This window comes from Corythoichthys intestinalis, chromosome 4 (genome assembly GCF_030265065.1).
Source record: "Corythoichthys intestinalis isolate RoL2023-P3 chromosome 4, ASM3026506v1, whole genome shotgun sequence".
NCBI classification, from domain to species: domain Eukaryota; kingdom Metazoa; phylum Chordata; class Actinopteri; order Syngnathiformes; family Syngnathidae; genus Corythoichthys; species Corythoichthys intestinalis.
The window spans coordinates 39,352,695-39,366,896 of NC_080398.1; positions in this window are offsets into that span (position 1 = coordinate 39,352,695).

Sequence of the window (14,202 nt, forward strand, 5' to 3'; positions counted from 1 at the left end):
TCATTAGTTAAAATACTTAATTTATGGCATTGTTCTAATTGCGTTTGGTGCAAAATGCGGCCGTGTATTTGTGAATAAGAGCAAACTACATATTTACGAGGCACCTTGAATGCACCACACAGCGGTGAACTTACTTTTGAACTGCACCACCGCGAAAACGACGACACACGTCTGCCCGTAAGATAACATAGTTGTGTCAGGAATTTTGACATTTGAACTGACATGTTTTTCATTTTGTTTTTCATTCAGATGTATTACATTTTAAAAATGCGGTCACTTGGCGCAAAAGTGACGTGTAAAATGAAGTGTTTGCGTTTATCAGATATCACGTGACTAACGATAAATGAGAAGGCATTGTGGGTGGTTCCCTGAGTGTCAAACTTCGAGCCCAGGGGGCAATTGCTGTACAGTATTTTTTGACATCCTATAATAGTAATACAGCATAAATAATAATAATATATATTTTTTTAACTATACAAATAATTGGAAAAAAATGACAACCATTTTGGAAGGGAAAAAAATAAATTGTTTAAATCGTAATAAGTTTTTAAAAATGGAGGAAAAAAACACGTAAATTAAAAAAAAGTCATGAATAATAAAATATATAAATAATTAAATAAATGAAATAAAATTTGTGAAATATATATAATTCACAAAATAAATTCAAACAACTTGTAAAAAAATACAGTACAATAGAATGTAATACAATTAGGACTGTCAAACGATTAAAATTTTTAATCGAGTTAATTACAGCTTAAAAATTAATTACTTGTAATTAATCGCAATTCAAACCATCTAAAAAATATGCCATATTTTTCTGTAAATTATTGTTGGAATGAAAAGACACAAGACGGATATATACATTCAACATACGGTACATAAGTACTGTATTTGTTTATTATAACAATAAATCAACAAGATGGCTTTAATATTATTAACATTCTCTTAAAGCGATCCATGGATAGAAAAAGTTGTAGTTCTTAAAAGATAAATGTTAGTGCAAGTTATAGAAATGTTATATTAAAACCCCTCTAAATGTTTTCGTTTTATTAACATTTTTAAAATTTTCAATCAAAAAATAAACTAGTAGCTCGCGATTGTTGATGTCATTACACCATGCTCACTCCCCAAACCCATGAAATCATTTGGACCCAAGCGCCAGCAGAGGGGGCCACACAACAAAAAACAAGTAACAAGCCGACATTACACTGCTGTCATTTTAATCTGAGCGGGGCATGTGCGTTACTTGCGTCAAATATTTTAACGTGATTAATTTAAAGAATTAATTACCGCCCGTTAACGCGATAATTTTGACAGCCCTATATACAATACAATACAATAGTCTTTATTTGTGATTGCATTATGCGTACAAGACAGAGATAAAAAGTAAGATTAAAAAAATTTAAATGCAAATCCAAAAATATTTAAAGGCAGTAGTTAAGGTTTGCAAAATTTTACCAGCATAGATAAGTACAGTATGAAGGTAGCAGTCGTCATCGTTGTCGTTGTCTCCTGCTTATCGCGGTCGCGGGGGCAAGAGCCTCAGCAAAGAAGCTCAGACAGCCCTCTCCCCAGCCACTTCCACTAGCTCGTCTGAGATAATCCCAAAGTGTTCCCAGGCCAGCCGAGAGATATAATCCCTCCAGCGTGTCCTGGGTCAGACCCGGGGTCTTCTCCCAGTCGGACATGCTTGATACTCCTCCAGAGGGAGGCGTACAAAGGGCATCCTAATCAGATGTTCGAACCAACTCAACTGGCTCCCCTCTACATGGAGGAGCAGCGGCTCTACTCCGAGTCCCTCCCGGATAACTGAGCTCCTCACCCTATCCCTAAGGCTGAGCCCGACCACGCTACGAAGGAACTCAATTCAGCCGCTTGTAGGCACTACCCTCGATGACCACGCAATGTTGCACAATCGCGTCAACCAAGACAGCCCTACAACATCCGAAGCCTTCAGATACCCAGGACCGACTTCATCAATCCCGAGACCCCTGTCGCCGCAGAGTAATTTCACTAGCTTAGAGACTTCTGCCCCAGTGATTGACAAATCCAACCCCAGACACCCTAGGCTCTGTTTCCTCCATGGAATGTGTGTTGGTCGGATGACGAAGCACCTCAAAATATTCCTTCCACCGCCATGTCCCCAGTTGAAGTCAGTAGCTCCCCGCCCCCACTGTAAACAGTGTGAACGAGATGCCGCCTTCCCCTCAAAGGCGTCGGACTGTTTGCCAGAACCTTTTCGGAGCCCATCGATAGTCTTCTTCCATAGACTCACCGAACTCCTTTCACGTCTGAGTTTTTGCCTTGTTGACCGCTACAGCTGCACTCTGCTTGGCCCGCCGGTTCCAATTAACTGTCTCAGGAGACCCACAGGCCTCTCAGCAGCCGCCTCAAGGCCCATTTGGACTCAAAGTCCTCCACCTGCCCCGAAACGCAGTTGAATCTCTGCCGGAGGTATGAGTTGAAAATCAGTCTGACAGCTTCCTCTGCCATGCATTCCAAGGAGACCCTCACCATACCAGGTCTGCGTGGCGTCTTCCCCTGCCATCTGATCCAACTCACATATAGGTGCTCTGCTCCTCTCTTCACCTGAGTGTCCAGTACATACGACCGCATGTCTGATGATACGACTACAAAGCCGACCGGTGGCCTAAGGTGTCATGATTCGAACATGGTGTTCGTTATGGCCAAACTATAGGTTGCACAGAAGTCCAATAACTGAACACCACTTGGTTTCAGACCAGGCAGGCTGTTCCTCACAACCACTACTCTCCAGCTCACACCGGCATTGCCCACATGGGAGCTGAAGTCCCCCAGTAAGTAGCACAATGGAGTCCTGTTTTAGGGCACTTTCCAGTACCCTTCCAATGGACTCCAAAAAGGGTGGATAATCTGCACTACCATTCAGTGCACCCGTTCCCTGACCCTAAGGCACAGGGAAGCGAGCCTTCCGTCCACCGGGATAAATTCCAACACAGAGGCAGAGAGCCATGAGGCTTTCAAAATCCCACCCCAGCCCTCCGCCTCTCCCCCAGAGCAACTCCACAAAAGGAGACTGTCCAACCCGTCTCGAGGACTTTGGTTCCAGAGCCAGAGTTACGAATCGAGGTGAGACTGACTAAATCTAGTAGGAATCGCACAACCTCTTCTACAAGCTCCCGCTCCTTTCCCACCAGGCAGGTGACGTTCCATGTCCCAAAAGCCAGCTTCCACAACCCGGGATCGAACCACCACGGTCCCCGCCTTAGCCTGCTACCTAGTCCACATTGCATCGGACCCTGCGGTTGCATCCTGCGGGTGGTGGGTCCACCGGACGACATGTATCCAGTTCAGGGCTCCATAGCAGTGTTTGAATTAAATTAGCAGCGATATAATATTCTGCCTCGGGTAATTAGTGCAAGTACGAAGCAGGTATTAGCAGCGACTTTATCTGCATGAAATGAGTGACAAGTGTGTGTAAATAGGAATGGAAAAAAATACATATACATATATGATTGTTGCATGTTTATTTCACAGTGTGTGTGTTATGTTCGTTTCAGGTGGTGTTACTCTGGGGGATAAACTGTTTCTGAGCCTATTTGACCTGGTTTTGTGGGACCTGTAGCGCCTGTCGCAGGGCAGATCAAAGAGGTGGTAGGCTGGCTGGGAAGAGCCCTTGATAATGTTGTTAGCTTTGCTATAGGAGCGAAAGCGGGTAATGATCTCCAGACTGGGCAAAGAGCAGTGATTTTCTGGATTGTATTTATGACTCTGCAGGGCCCTTCTTTTTATTCATTGTTTTTACAACCTTTTCTGTTCAGCTGCTTAGACATGGAGACGCGAAATCTGAGTGTCCTTATGGTCTAAACAGTTGTAATGTATCACATTGGAATTGGATATACTCCCATTGTGTTTGTTCGTCATTTATTAGGAGAAAGCAGCGAACAGGAAGGGGTTATCGGGGGACAGAAAGGAAGGAAACAGGCAGAAAATGAGAATAACAAACTACAAGAAATACATGATTACACATCTATGCTACCTATGAACAAAGTGGTGCTGTTGTTAGCTAATTATATTTACCCGTGGACACCATGTGGGGGGGCCGAGGAGACCGAGGAAGGGGGGTGAATCAATGATTAGGCCGGTTGGAGCATACACAATTCAGCAATGTGAGGTGTGTCAGGGAACACAGGCAGGCAAGCGGTGTGGACCGAAAGGGCGGCGAGGCGGAAAGGCGGTGCAAAAAATATTTAATTAAAGCCAACAAAAAACAAAGTACAAACCAAAGTGGTGATCCAAAACACACATAGGCAAACAAAACTCTGGGTATCAAAAAATTTACAGAGGAACACGAGGGCTTGGCCGAGAGAATCAACGCTGACGAGAACCTGGACAATGTCACGACCAAGACTCAACAAAAACGGGGAGCTTATTTACACATAGACCAGGGGTAACGAGACAACGAGGAACAGGTGGGTGACACGGGAGGAAACAGATTGGAGGATACACAAAGACCAGGCACAACAGATGAAAATCAATGGGTAATCACAGGGCAAGTCACACTAGGAGGAAAAAAACACAACCTTACAAGGTGGGTAACCCAATATTATTAAATCATCCATAAATGTGGATATGTTGACGTAGCCTGGAACTCCAGACTCACCGCTGTTCCAGCTATAGAGTCTGGGACCCAGCTCCTTATTGGCCTCTGGAGCCCGAACGAAATCGGCCATGCAATCAGATTTATTTATTTGTGTGACGTGTTCTTAACGAGCAACGTTAGTCTTGCGCGTCGGAAGTCGTCTCCACAACAACACAGATTGCGAACGGGAGAACCGAGAATATGTTCCTATCTGCGGTAAATTCAGTTTTAAATGACCAAATAGACATTGAGTCGCTAAAACCAATAGTCTGTCTCGCGCTAGCCATGTCGAATAAACTTATTCATTCTCTGCTCCCCTCGTATGTTTACGTCCTTGTGCTAGAGTTTCTTGTCGCTTTAAAAACTGATTGCTGATTGGTCCACTCCGCTGTCTGTTTGCTGTGGCTTGCTCCGCCCTGGGAATTTGATCCCCGGAACAGTCGCCAGACTCTATAGCTGGAACAGCGGTGAGTCTGGAGTTCCAGGCTAATGTTGACATCCTATTCTATGCTACCTGTTTGCTAATCCTGGCTCCAACAATTTCTCAATCCGGGTGTGTCGAATTGCCTCAATCATGTGTGTGATAGTCCTGCATACAGTGGATTTGCTGCGCGGGGGCACCGCCCCAGCCAATCAGGGGAGGGGAGGCAAGCATGGCACACCCCTCCTCCTGCAGTTCTGGCAAAGGGGCCACAGTCATCCCCCCTGGACCCAGGGCGGCCCCTCGGACAATCCGAACCGAATTAACCAGCCCTCAGGGAAGGGATGAGGGAATGCGCCAGCGTACCCCATGCCCGTCCACCCGGACCCTCACAACCCCCCAACCGACCTCCGGGGCAAGAAAAGGATGCCCACCTTAAAGGGTTGACACCCTGCTGCCCCGCCGCTGTCCAGCTGATGATCTGTGCCAGGCTGAAAGAGGATGCCTGGGTGGATAACAGAGGAAGGCGGAAGCAGGAGAACACCTGGAGGCCGCTGCGGGGTCAAAGTCCCAACCACCTTAAAGCCCAGACGAGGAGAGGCCCCACCCGAGAGCCCCACCATATAGAAAAGTGTTGGACCCACCTACCGCACTATTACTGTGGCTGCCAGGACCCCAACTGGTAGCCACTACCCAGCATCGTGGTGGGGTTGTGTGGGGAGAGTAGTGCAGCGTATGTATCAAAAAAGGGGAGAGCTGAGGGATCGCCACGTGGAACTTCTTCCCAGCAGCACATCCCACTGCCCCTTGCCATAGCTCCGCCATGGAGTGTAATGTATGTGGTGCAGGAATGGTGGGTAGGCAGCAGGAAGGCAACTATCACATCACTTCCCCACCCAACCGAACCCAGCTGCCCCACACCTTTGCTGTATGATGCATTAAAGTCAAAGGGGAGCTGGCTTGGGACTGTATGGCCCGTTCTGACTCTCACAGATACCCAAAGTGAAGCATATTTACAGTGTGAGGTGAAGTTTAGTTGAGTTATGAGGCAGACTCCCGCAGGCGAGTAGAAGGGGGGAAGGGCCCTCCTGTCTGCCGCCGTGGACCCAGCATACCACACCGTGACGCATTATGCTAGTACGCTCTCAATAGTGGCTATTTCGAAGGACACCAGCAGCTTCTTTTTCCTGATCACTCTCAGGAAGCGGAGTCACTGCTAGGCCTTTCCTATAACTCTTCTGGTGTTGGCAGACCAGGAGAGCTAAACAGAAATGTACACCCCCAGGAATTTAAAGGAATGTACTCTCCCCACGCAGCCCCCGTTGATGATGATTGGTGCTTGGTCTGTACTCGTCTTCCTGAAGTCGAGTATCATTTCCTTTGTTTTTGTGTTCAGTATGTGGTCTCGGCCTTATCTCTGTATGCCATACTGAAAAAGAAAAGAAATAACGACAAATTGAAATTGAAGTTTATTTGCGTTTTTGCTCTAAATCATTTATTTTTGTTTTGTTTTATAAATCTCTTATGACCTTACATAACTATTTAGCGGCCATTGACGGCAATAGGTCATTTTCACTTAGAATATCTATTTCCTGTCAATCATTCGATCGCTTCCTGGCTAAAATAGACTGGACGTCTATTCCCGTCAATACAGGTCGTCCCCGGTTTACGAATGATTTCCGTACCTGCGCTGGCGATCTAACCTGGATTTCTGCGTAAGTCAGAATTAACTCTTTAAAGAGCATACGACAGGAGAAAAAAAGTCTTAAATAGCATTATTATGTGAATTAGAATCATATTTTGAGATGATTCGACTATATACAGCAATTTAGCAAAGCGCAGATGACGAGAAATTAGTCTTTTAATCTGCTGGTTAGCCACGCCTACCATTATAGGGCTCTAACGTCCCCAACAGGTGGATGACGTCAGCGGGAGACTGGGCTCATCGGTTTTACTATTCAGCCCATTGAGGGGGAATTATTCAGGACGAAGAGAGTCGCAAAATGTCATTGCTTCAGTCTCTCTACTCCAATATTTTTACAGGATATTCTTTTTATCCGAGTATTTTTCCACAATAGCGAGATAAATAGCTTGAGAAGGACCAGTCAGCCCGTCGAGGGGGAACTATTCACAACGAGGAAAACGCGACGGAGAGAGCTGCAAAATGTCATTGCTTCAGTCTCTCTACTCCATTATTTTTACAGGATATTCTTTTTATCCAAGTATTTTCCCCAATTGCTAAATAAATGGCATGGTCATGACAAATAACAGTCTTGTGCTAAATGGATTATGAAATAATAAAAATGCACTTATTCAGGACAACATGGCAAAATTACTCCATAATGGTCAAAACTGTCGACTTCACCTTTACTGTCACACCTCCGAAAATTTTTTTATGACACCTAAATCGGACATATGTCATTTCCCTTGCCCGGCTTCGGAGAATGTAAACAAACCAAGAGGCGTGACAGCTAGCCGACATGCTAACCCGAACAGAGTGATGTTTCAAAGTCTTTGAAGCGGAAAACCGCACATAACTAGCCCGGATTATTTGACATGACGACTGGGTTGTCGATTGTCTTTGCAGATCAGCAAACCGCCCGGTGGAGAGAAATTTACAGCTCGTTCCCCGGAGGAGGGCGGCTGCAGTTGTTGTGCAGCTAACGTGCAGCTAATGTTCATGAGGAGAGCTTTTTACATGCCTATCAATGATCAAACGTAAGTAGTCCTTTATTTAAAGAAAGCTTGTAATGTTTACTTTGTAATCGCTGTATTCATATTTGACATAATACAAAACAAGATGTTTACTCACTTCCTCGTAAGTCCAATGGTCCCACAGTAGTAGGGCTTGTTTTGGTGATTTCTCACGGTGAATGGGAACCTTTTGAAACTCCAAAAAGGTGCACACGCCTCTGCCTCATACAGCAAGATTTTTCTGCAGCCGTTTGGCTGCTGTGATGCGAAAAATAAACGTATTAATCCGCAAAATCAGCTGAATCCTTGGTCCTCATACACAGCAGTACTGCAGTATAGCGAAGAGGACTCCTTCTCCTGTACACGTCACAGCGCCCTCCTCCTCAATGCAAGACCGAAGCCGGAAGTCACTCATTTTCATGGCGCAGGATTCAAAAAACTAAATAAATATAGCGATCGCTTCCACACATATCCAAGCGGTCCATATCATTCAGGAGCATAAAATACTGCGTGTATTATGAAATAAACATGCTTTTTCGTGTCACATGCACTTTAAGTACCTCAAAAAAACGTCTAAATTAAAAAATTATGCAAAAACATGTATTATACGTCATTGTACTGTCCTCGCCAAGTTGTTGGAGCTAAGTCCTAGCTAGACAGTGAGCTAAACTCCGAAACAACAATGTCAGACGTCCTTGTGGTTTGCAGACTTTATTCAGCTGCTCATGACATCAAAACTTGCAGAATGAAACTAAAATAACATGAAATAAAATCTGTTTCATCTTCAATAACAGCAATTCAAATTTACCAAAAACAAATGATTAGCATGTATCAGTTAGCGTCCGCACATCATCAAAAACAATCACACAAAGTCGCCGCAAGTATTCGACTACAATTGAAAACGCACAACAAAAAGTACATATACAGTGGGACAAATAAGTATTTAGTCAACCACTAATTGTGTAAGTTCTCCCACTTGAACATATTAGAGAGATTTGTAATTATCAACATGGGTAAACCTCAAGTATGAGAGACAGAATGTGGAAAAAAAAAAAACAGAAAATCACATTGTTTGATTTTAAATAATTTATTTGCAAATCATGGAGGAAAATAAATATTTGGTCAATACCAAAAGTTCATCTCAATACTTTGTTATGTACCCTTTGCTGGCAATAACGGAGGCCAAACGTTTTCTGTAACTCTTCACAAGCTTTTCACACACTGTTGCTGGTATTTTGGCCCATTCCTCTATGCAGATGTCCTCTAGAGCAGTGATGTTTTGGGGCTGTTGTTTGGCAACACGGACTTTCAACTCCCTCCACAGATTTTCTATGGGGTTGAGATCTGGAGACTGGCTAGGCCACTCCAGGACCTAGAAATGCTTCTTACGAAGCCACTCCTTTGTTGCCCTGGATGTGTGTTTGGGATCATTGTCATGCTGAAAGACCCAGCCACGTCTCATCTTCAATGGCCTTGCTGTTGGAAGGATATTTTCACTCAAAATCTTTCGATACATGGCCCCATTCATTCTTTCCTTTACACAGATCAGTCGTCCTGGTCCCTTTGCAGAAAAACAGCCCCAAAGCATGATGTTTCCACCCCCATGCTTCACAGTGGGTATGGTGTTCTTCAGATGCAATTCAGTATTCTTTCTCCTCCAAACACGAGAACCTGGTCAAGTTCCATTTTGGTTTCATCTGACCATAACACATTCTCCCAGTCCTCTTCTAGATCATTCAAATGCTCTCTAGCGAACAGCAGATGGGCCCGGACGTGTACTGGCTTCAGCAGGGGGGCACGTCTGGCAGTGCAGGATTTGAGTCCCTGGCGGCGCATTGTGTTACTGATAGTAGCCTTTGTTACTTTGGTCCCAGCTCTCTGTAGGTCATTCACTAGGTCCCCCCATGTGGTTCTGGGATTTTTGCTCACCGTTCTTGTAATCATTTTGACATCACAGGGTGAGATCTTGCATGGAGCCCCAGATCGAGTGAGATTATCAGTGGTCTTGTATGTTTTCCATTTTCTAATAATTGCTCCCACAGTTGATTTCTTTACACCAAGTGTTTTACCTACTGCAGATTCAGTCTTCCCAGCCTGGTGCAGGTCTACAATTTTGTCTCTGGTGTCCTTCGACAGCTCTTTGGTCTTGGCCATAGTGGAGTTTGGAGTTTGACTGACTGAAGTTGTGGACAGGTGTCTTTTATACCGATAATGAGTTAAAACAGGAGGCATTAATACAGTGGAGCCTCGTTAGACCTCGTTAGAAGTTAGACCTCTTTGACAGCCAGAAATCTTGCTTGTTTGTAGGTGACCAAACACTTATTTTCCACTCTAATTTGGAAATAAATTCTTTAAAAATCAAACAATGTGATTTTTTTTCCCCACATTCTGTCTCTCATGGTTGAGGTTTACCCATGTTGACAATTACAGGCCTCTCTAATCTTTTCAAGAAGAAGAACTCGCACAATTGGTGGTTGACTAAATACTCATTTGCCCCACTGTACAGCCCTTGCCTCTTGATGCTTCACAAGCAACAAATGTGAGCGCAGGCTGTCACCTCTTCACGTGTGTGTGTGCTGTTACTGCTTTGTATGGTGTGTGCAAATGCACATACTCCACACATACTCTGTAACCTGGGTTGGCATTGAACGAGTTAATGACAACTTTTGTACAGATGTCTTCTTTACAGCTTTACAGTCAAACTTCTACCACAACTGTTTAAACCAAATCACGTGACATACAAAAACAATGTGCTCTTTCCAGTTTAAACACATTCCAAGGCATCATAATAACATATCCGCGGCATGCTTTTGTCCAATTAACAATAGGATACCGCGTCAAAAACATAGCTCAGCAATATTTTGTCTTTGTCTGAAGCTAAAGTGTTAGCCAACACTGTGGCTCTATTGAACAAAGACAGTTGAAATCAGAACATGTTATTTAATAGCAATACTAAACTGACACAAAAGTTTGTTTATAAGCATTTTATTGACATAAAAAAGTCATCCACACAGGCCGGAGTCCAGCACATAAAACATGGGAATCACTTGCGTTTATCCATTGTAATTAGACAACAGAGGTAGACCTGAGTATACTGTATATAAAAATATAATAAATGCACAAAACTCCACCGTATCAACATTATTTACAAATATTTCGGTTTATAGAAACACTGCTAAATGCTACAGAGTATTAGGGCCATACACTTCTAGTAAAAAAAAATTTTTTTAAATCTTAAAATCAAGTAATATTGTTACTGTTCTCAGAAATGGCTTTTAAAAAACAACATAACATTGCCAGTTTTTGCATTTTTTTTCCAGTAAAATGTCCCTTTTTTTGTCATATGCTTGTAACTTCTTTCTTTAGAAAAAAAAAAAAAAAAAAAAGTATGATTGGAAGACTTTTCAACTTTCATCACTTTTGTATTGGTGACAAATTTAACTTTTTGCATGAATTAGAACCTCAATCGAAAATGTTTAGTTTTTTTCCCCTCACGTAATATGGCAATTTTATCACTTGTTTTTTTTTTTTTAACTCAAATTTTTTTTTTTGCATCTTTATGATTTGAATCAGAAAATAACTTTTTTTCCTCAAAATACAGTGGTACCTCAAGATGCGAAATTAATTCATTCAGGAGTGGCTTTGGCAGCCTGATTTTATCGTATAACGCATGGGTCCCCAAACTATGGCCCGCGGGCTGGATACGGCCTGCCTCCACATTTGGTCCGGCCCCCTGAACAATACCAAAGAGCATTTTGATTTTTTTTTTTTTTTTTTTTTTTTAAATAGTGTTATTTATTTCCTGGCTTTTTTCTGTGAAAAACCCAGAGAGGGTTATTTAGTGATTATCTATTTAATTACCAGTGTTATTATTATATTATATTATATTATATTATATTATATTATATTATATTATATTATATTTATTATTATTTTTATTTCATTTACTTTTGTTCCGTGAAGAATCCAGAAAGGGTTATTTGATTGTGGCTTTCTGAAAAACAATACATTTTTACATTTAGGCACGCCTGCATTCGTCACACTTTTCCTGTTACAAACTGACCCCCTCATCAGAGAAGGGAAAAGTTATGTGGCCCTCACAGGAAAAAGTTTGGGGGACCCCTGGTATAATGAATCAATATGTAAGTCGCCTAATAGCGTACCGCACGTAACACGTCACATTTTCTCATTAATATTCATGACGTTACCGACTGTTGCTACGGGGGGGGGGCTCAAGCTTGTTTGTCCGTTATGCGCAAGCCCGTCGACAGGGGGGCAACCGGGTATGTTGTCTCGGGCCTCAGGACCATTGGGGCTCCTGAATGACCCTTAATTTGACTTGAAGTTCCGCTCTGAGACCCCCAATTTGGCCAAACTCTAAATTGTCCTATATGCATGTGTGATACATCATTGGAAAGCTTAAAACTCTATTTTCTGGGGGAAGAAAATTTTTGAACAGGAGGGCATTAAAAAATAAAAAAATGGAAAAAAAATTTAAACAGCAAAACCCTAATTGGAGGCGAGAGCACGCGAAAGCAGAATTAAAGATGCCATGATTTTAACGAGATATTATCACATACTTACCTTGTTTCTATCCAAAAACTCCATGTAGCGTGTATCATCGAGTGCCAAGACACAGATGTGAATGGCCACAGCCGGATTTTGGGGGGATTTTATAGGTAAAACATGGTAATATAACAAGGGTCGTGATGCAGAAATCGCAGACATCAAGGAGTGGTCTAGATGTTCTTTTTCATATATTTACCCTTCTAAAGGTTTTTTTTCCCAATTTTTATTTGTTTGGATCGATTATTAATCATCTAGCATATTAGAGAAAATGCGACAGTAACAAAAAAAAATACAATTAATCGTTATGAGGTAGATATTCGTGACTTTTTTACAGACGCCATTTTTTTCATTGTGACGTCATTTGTTTAAAAGTTTCAAATATGCGAGTGAATAATTTTTTAATGTCTTTTTTTTTTTTTTTTTTTTAAACAAAATATTAGACGTCAATTAATGATTCTAAGATAAAAATGACAGACATTTTGATGAATAAATATAATTACTTTGTATGGCTAGGTTGAAACAAAAGTGGTTGCGCGACGTCTGTAAATGGGGGTTTCCAGGGTAAAAGGGACAAATTAAAAATAGTTCGGGGGCCTAATGCGCCATGATTTTCTATGGCAGCATATAGACATATTGTTTTATCAAACACAACAGTTCTTTTGGCTTAAAATAAAGCAGTTTATGTTAAAGAGGCGTGCAAGAGCAGAAACTGCTTTTTCAGTCTTGTCTGTGTTTTCTGCCATATACTTAAAACTTTCACATATTAAATATTTTTTTTTAATTCCTTTTTTTTGCACACTGCTACGCATTTTCTTGTCTTTGCCAGTGACTGTAGCTGGAGGAGAACGAGCCTTCAGTAAAATGAAAATAATAAAAACTACCAATGCTCCACCATCACAGGGCAGGCTTAACAACCTAGCCATGCTCTCCATTGAGCGTGAGCTTGCTCAAAAACTGGATTTCACTGATGTTTTTAATGACTTTGGCCGTCAAAAAATCTAGGCACATCACTGTTTGAGGGCTTGATAACCCCAGGGATGTGGAGGGGGCAGGCACAGGATGTTTAGTTGTACTGTTTTGTTGCTTAGCAGGCAGGCATAGCACTCTGAGTCATATTGTATTGTAGCCGACATGGGACAATAGATGGAAATTGTTTGTTTATATTGTGTCACATCACATTACGGTCTGTTAAATTTAACTGTCCATCTCAAATTAAATCATTTGAAAATTTACACTGTCATTTCTTGCAAAGCGTTAAAAGTACTACGTTTGTCGTGACAAGCCGGTGGCAAGGGTGTGGTGGGGAAGGCACATAATCTGGGGCTGTCAAAATTATCGCGTTAACAAGCGGTAATTAATTTTTTTAATTAATCGCGTTAAAATATTTGACCCAATTAACGCACAAATGCCCCGCTCAAACAGATTAAAATGACACCAGAGTGAAAGGTGTACTTGTGTTTTTCGGAGTTTTGCCGCCCTCTGCTGGCGCTTGGGTGCGACTGATTTTATAGGCTTCAGCACCCATGAGCATTGTGTAAGTAATTATTGACATCAACAATGGCGTGCTACTTGTTTATTTTTTGATTGAAAATTTTACAAATTTTATTAAAACGAAAACATTAAGAGGGGTTTTAATATAAAATTTCTATAGCTTGTACTAACATTTATCTTTTAAGAACTACAAGTCTTTGTATCCATGGATCGCTTTAACAGAATGTTAATAATGGTAATGCCATCTTGTTGATTTATTGTTATAATAAAGAAATACAGTACTTATGTACCGTATGTTGAATGTATATATCTTGTGTCTTATCTTTCCATTCCAACAATAATTTACAGAAAAATATGGCATATTTGATAGAAGGTTTGAATTGCGATTAATTGCGATTAATTACGA